The 6,638-nt window shown below is 37.4% G+C and overlaps 1 pseudogene; it reads right to left on the bottom strand.

The window, feature by feature from the left end:
* Positions 1–216: 216 nt before the first annotated feature.
* LOC107130806 (cytochrome P450 2C18-like) lies at positions 217–4,167 on the bottom strand (annotated as a pseudogene).
* Between the last annotated feature and the right edge of the window lie 2,471 nt (positions 4,168–6,638).

The raw sequence follows: 6,638 nt of genomic DNA, 5'->3' as shown, positions 1-6,638 counted from the left end.
AAGATAGCTAGAACACAAGTCTTGAAATGTTCTCAACATATAGAAATGATAAATGCTCAACGTGATGCATATCCTAAACACCCTAACTTGATCATCACACATTCTGTGCATGTAACAAAATATTACATGTACCCCATAAGTATGTATAAAGATTACGTATCAATTTAAAAATAAATTAAAATAAATTTTAGAAAACATTTTTGGGGGAAAAAAAAGTCATCCACCATTGGTTTTTCTCAACTCCACAAGGCAGTGGGCTTCCTCTTGAGCACGGTCCTCAATGCTCCTTTTCCCATCCTAAAATTCTGCAGAGTCATGAGGGAGAAACGCCGGATCTCCTTCCATCTCTTTCCATTGCTGAAAAGGATTCCTAACAGAACAGAAAACAGAAACTAGGAGGGAGATCCCAAAGAAGGAAAACAGAGCTGACACTTGGCAGCCACGTGGTTGGGTCAAGTTCTGTTCCAGGAGCTCTTCAAGCCTCTGTTTTCCATCCTCCCCATCCCTATAACCACTGCCCAATACATACACATGTACACATACACACGATACATGCATATTTACTGAGTCCTTTATTAACTTTTTCAGCCAGTAGGAAATTACCTTTTCCAGAAAACTCCTCTCCATGATCAATCAGGGCCTCCTTCACTGCTTCATATCCTTGTAACACCACAATGGGCTCCAAGCCAAAATATACAGTGAACACAGGGCCATAGACTTTTGAGAACTGAACATAGAAAAGGAGGTTCAAATAGCAGCAAAAGTCAGTATTTGGTCTATATATCTTCTGTGATTCAGACTGATATTATTATCATATTGATATGATTATTCCATCAAATACAGCTTCAAATATTTGTGGATTTTACACAAAGATGATGATTATTGTTTTAGGTGCACATATACAGTGCCTTTAATATGCCAGGCAGTGGCCCAAGAAATTAGTATGCAGGTTATTACACTTAATCATCACATCAACACTTTGAGCTAGATTTGTTTATTTTACAGATAAGACAGATTAATTTTAAAGAATTTCAAATTCATTGTCAGTGTCCCACAACTGATAAACAGAAGGTCCAAATTTGAAGCCTGCTTAGTCAACCTGTGATGCCTGAGCAATTTTTCAGCTCCCAATGTCCATATTTTGATGAATAATCAGCCTTTGGGACACTGCTTCAGGATCCCCTGCAAAGTTCCTCCCATAGCGATCCTGATGCAGGTGTCCTGTCATCTATACTAAAAAAATCTACATCTTTTTAAATCACCCAAATGATTCTATTGCCCAGCCCACTTTGAGATCCACTGGTATAATCACCACAGAAAGAAAGTGAATCCAACAGAGATAGTAACAGGACACGTGGCATCTCACGGTGTAACAATGTTTTCCACACTGTACACTCATAGGTCACAGATGGCAGTTTTATACAGTGGCTATAAATATTCTGTTACCACCCAGATGGCCCCGACTAGTTAATTCTTGCTTTTGTTCATTTATGTTTATGATGAACTCACAGATATTTCTTTAACATCAAGTATGATTTGCTTTTTTAAGAAGTTTAATGATCATGGCTTATATAAGCAAAATACATAGTATATATAGTGACTGACTTCTCAAATAAAATCTCTAATCACAAAACTCTTCCATTACCATTTTCCTTCAGGCAAAAAAAATTATAGCAAATGACTGTGAAGCAAAGAAAAGCAGCAGGCCTTTATCATTTTGATTCTACCTTACAACTTAAAAAGTTTCTTTTCTGGTAAAATGCATTATTTTATTCCACTATTTTTGACAATGACACACAAAAGAAAAAAAAATACTCCACAAGAAGTATTTGCTTTACAATAACATATTTTAATTATTGGCCTCTAGTAATACAGGAGGTATGTTGAGGAATGTTCATTTAATATAACACATAAGCTTAATAACTGGCCTCCAGTAATACAGAAGGCTCTATGTGACATTAACAGTTATGTATGACAAGCCCACAGTTAACATTATATTTAACAGTGAAAAGCTAAAAGCTTTTCCTGTAAGATCAGAAATAAGACAAGAATGCTCCCTCTGACTATTTCTATTCAAGAGAGTACTGGAAGTCCTAGTAAGAGCAATTAGACTAAAGAAAGAAAATATTCATATAGGAATATTCACATAGAAAAGGATGCATTCATATAGGAAAGGATGAAGTGAAATTGTCTGTTTCTTGATGGCATAATCTTACATCTAGAAAATCCTGAAAACTTCAGTACAAAAATGCAAGAATTGATAAATTCAGTAAACTTTCAGGATACAAAATCAACATGCAAAAATCAGTGGCATTTCTATACACTAACAACAAACAACCTGAAAAAGAAATTAAGAGAACAATCCATTTACAGTAGCATCAAAAAATAAAATACTTAGGAAAAAATTTAACCAAGGAAGAGAAACATCTATATACTGAAAACTACAAATCACTGATGAAAGAAATTGAAGATGACACAAATAAATGCAAAAATATCCCATGTTCGTGGATTGGGAAAACTAATAGTGGTAAAATGTCCATACTACCCAAAGCAATATACAGATTCAGTGCAATCCCTATCAAAAGTTTTATCTCATTTTTTACAGAAACAGAAAAAAAACCTCAAAATGTGTATGGAACCACAAAAGACCCCAAATAGCCGAAGCAATCTTAACTAAAAAGAATAAAGCTGGAGGCATCACACTATTGAATTGCAAAATATGTTACAAAGCTATAGTAAGCAAAACAGCATAGCACTGGCATAAAAACAGACACATTAATTAAAGGAAAAGGATAGAAATCCATGAAATAAGCCCACACATCTATAGTCAATTGATTTTTGACAAAGGTGCCAAGAACATACAATGGGGAAAGCACTCTTCAGCAAAGGGTGTTGGGAAAACTGGATATTCATATGCAAAAGAATAAAAGCGAACTGTAATCTCACCCTATACAAGAATTAATTCAAAATGAATGAAAGCCTTAAGCATAAGACCTGAGAAAAACTCCATGTCATTGGTCTAGGCAAAGATTTATTGGATATGATCCTAAAAGCACAGGCAATGAAAGCAAAAGCAGACAAATGAGATTCTGACAACCTAAAAAGCTTCTGCATGGCAAAGGAAACAAGTCATAGAGTCAAGAGAAAATCTACGGATTGGGAGAAAATATTTGCAAATCAGACATAGGGACTAATATACAAAATGTATAGAAACTCAGCTTACTAAATAACAAGAAAATGAATAATTCTACTTAAAATGAGCAGTGGGGTCAAGTGCAATGACTCAAGCCTATAATCCCAGCACTTTAAGAAACCAAGGTGGGTGGATTACTTGAGTCCAAGAATTGAAGACCAGCCTGGAAAACACAATGAGACCACATTTCTACAAAATACTAAAAAATTATACAGGCATGGTGGCATGCACCTGTAGTCCCAACTACTTGGGGGACTAAAGTGGGAGGATGGCTTGAGCCCAGGAGCTCAAGGCTACAGTGAGCCATGATCCCATCACTACACTCCAGCCTAGGCAACAGAACAAAACCCTATCTCTAAAAATAAATAAATAAATAAATAAGTAAGTTAGTGAAATGGGCAAATGATTTGAGTAGACATTTTTCAAGAGAAGACACACAAAAAGTCAATAGATATATTTTTTAAATACTCAACAAATTTAATCATCAGAGAAATGCAAATTAAAACCACAATGAGATATCACATCACAACTCTTAGATTGGCTATTATTATGTATATTTCAAAACAGCTAAAAAAGAGAGGATTTTAAATGTTCTCACTACAAAGAAATGACAAATATTTGAGATGATGGATATTCTAATTACCCTGATATGATCAATTCGCAATGTATACATGTGTCAAAATGTAATACTGTACCCCGTTAATATATACAATTTTCATTTATCACTTAAAAATAAAATAAAAACTTTAAGAATCGTGAGGTTAAATACACCTTGTACATTATTAGAGGAGCATAAAGCATACTTGCATTGGTTAAGGATTTGCTCATGTCCTTAACATCTAACCACAGGATATTCCAATAATCGGGAGAGGAGTGGGGCTAGATGGGAGCCTCCCTCTTCCAGAGCTCTGTCTCCAGAGTGAACGGAGAAGCATACAGGAGAGACAGAGCACCAGAGCCACAGCTGGATCCATTGAAGGTTTCTTTTCGTAATAAGACAACTGTGGGCTTTCACTTCAAGGCTTTTATGATACTCCCTGTTAATCCACCTGCGATTCTAACTCTGACTGCGACCAGTCAGCAATAAGCACTTTAATCTCTTCTGAATGAACGCTGGCTCACTGAAAAAGCTAAAAATAAGGTGTTCTTCTTTCTTATTCTCCTTTCCAGTGCCCCATCCTGGAGATTCTGCTGAAGCAGGGCCCAGGTGTGTGTTTGTTTGTTTTTAGATGGAGTTCGCTCTTGTTGCCCAGGCTGGAGTGCAATGGTGCGGTATCAGCTCACAGTAGCCTCCGCCTCCTGGGTTCAAGAGATTCACCTGCCTCAGCTTCCAGCATAGCTGGGATTACAGGCATGTGCCAAGACATATGGCTAATTTTTTATTTTTAGTAGAGATGGGGTTTCACCATGTTGGTCAGGCTGGTCTCAAACTTCTGACCTCAGGTGATCCATCTGCCTAGGCCTCCTAAAGTGCTGGGATTATAGGCGTGAGCCAGTGTGCCTGGCCAGGCCTAGGTTTTTTTAAACACCACAGGTGGTTCCACTGTGCAGCCAAAATTGAGAATCAATAAAGTAAATTATTTCATCAAAAAATTATTCAAAATTTTGGATTCTTAGATTGATGACCAGTTGGAAATACGACTTTGAGGGCAATCTGTTTATTATATCCCTTGTATGCACAATAATATTTATCCTATTGAGACGAGGTAGCCAGCCTGCTTTAGGCAGGCAGTAAGGGAAGAGAACCTCCAACCAGAGAACCTCCAACCCTTCCAGGTCATCACCCAATCCACACAAACCCCAAGTACTTACACTAGATGTTTTGTGCAGATAAGGGAACTTGCACAGGGAGCTTGCCTAAATATGCCCGCAGTGGAAAATTCCATTTTCTAACACATGCACAGTAAGGGAAATAAATCAATATGGAGTGGCTTAGACTAAGCCCACATGCACAATGGAAGGAAGGGGTGGAAACACCAGCAATGCACGCCTTATGCAAAAAAGGATCCCAGCCTCATCAGCTTTTCTATAAAAGGCCTGGTATTCAACTGTGAAGTGGCAATCCGCAACCCGCTTTCAGGGCCTCTCTCTTTGCTGAGAGTTTTCCTTTCACTTAATAAATTCTACTCCACTCACTCTCTGGTGTCTGTGTGCCTAATTCTTCCTGCATGAGACAACAACTCGGACCTAGCTGAGCTAAGGGTCAGCAAGACTGCAACACTATAATGCTGTCTCAAACACTAGAACATTTTCCTTGAAAATGAGATCCTTTTGAAATATTTCAGTGTAGTACTAACATTACAGCTGCCTAAACATAAAACAGCGGACAATGTCACTCATCTTAAATGGCTAAACAGATTATCAATTAACTAGCTAAGTACACAGACACACCTTTTTCCATTAAACCCCCTGGAAAACACTGGACAGCTGAGAAGATTATTTCATATTTTTCAAATGGGAAAAGGGAGACTCTAGGAGAACAGATGACCTATTCAGTGTCCCACAGCTCATAAATGGGAGGCTGGGATTTGAACTGAGATCTTCTGATGCCCACTGTGGTGCTTTATCATTTGCACCAGAACTGCCTTGAGAACAGTTTTAGCAAAATTAAATAAATCCTAAAACCATTTGTCACTCTGAATGTACACCACACTGTTCACAAAAAATGGGCTGTACATTCTCAAGAGAAGAAGTAAAAACTAGGGTTTCTCCCCTCTCCATCACTGCAGAGGTGAAACCTACTCAGTGTAACTGAGGAAAGAGTCAATCTCAGAGAATTTAGTGGGTAAGAGCTCAGAAACTATGGCTTCTTCACCTCCCAGTTGCCTGCAGACACAGCTATTTCTGTTGCTTTTTTGGTCTGTCTGTGTCAGAAATAATGGAATGAAATATTGCATAGCAAGGAAGGGGAATTATAGGCAGAACAACAGGATGTGCTTCAGTAGTGGATGGGAGGTAGGGAATCATTCAACAGACCCACAGCACAGAACAAACACAGTTGTGCAGACCTGAACAGGATATGACATTTAGTGTTCATGAGGCTCTATATATCACATGATACATACATTTCTAGATCACTAATGGCAATGCTTGTACAAACGCATATTCTGTAAAGATATCATTGTGGTATTCTAAATTACTAGCACAGTTATTTGTTTACTTTATTTCTATTGTATATATTTAAGCTATAAACCATTGTTTGGTAGACATATATAGAGTAGAATTATTACTATAGTTAAAAAAGTTTACATATTCATCAATTCTATAATTACCTTCTTTTTTGTGGTATAAGCACCTAAAATCTACTCTTTTAGCAGATTTTCAGGATAGAGTATTAACTATAGTGCTCTTGCTGTTTATTAGATCTTTAGAGTTATTCATCCGATCTAACCACAAATTTGGGCTCTTTGATGCACTTTTTTCCATTTCCTCCCCCTTCCACTTT

The sequence above is a fragment of the Macaca fascicularis genome, chromosome 9 (genome assembly GCF_037993035.2).
Source record: "Macaca fascicularis isolate 582-1 chromosome 9, T2T-MFA8v1.1".
NCBI classification, from domain to species: domain Eukaryota; kingdom Metazoa; phylum Chordata; class Mammalia; order Primates; family Cercopithecidae; genus Macaca; species Macaca fascicularis.
Note: the sequence above shows the minus strand (reverse complement) of the source record. Positions and strands in the feature narration are given on the sequence as shown.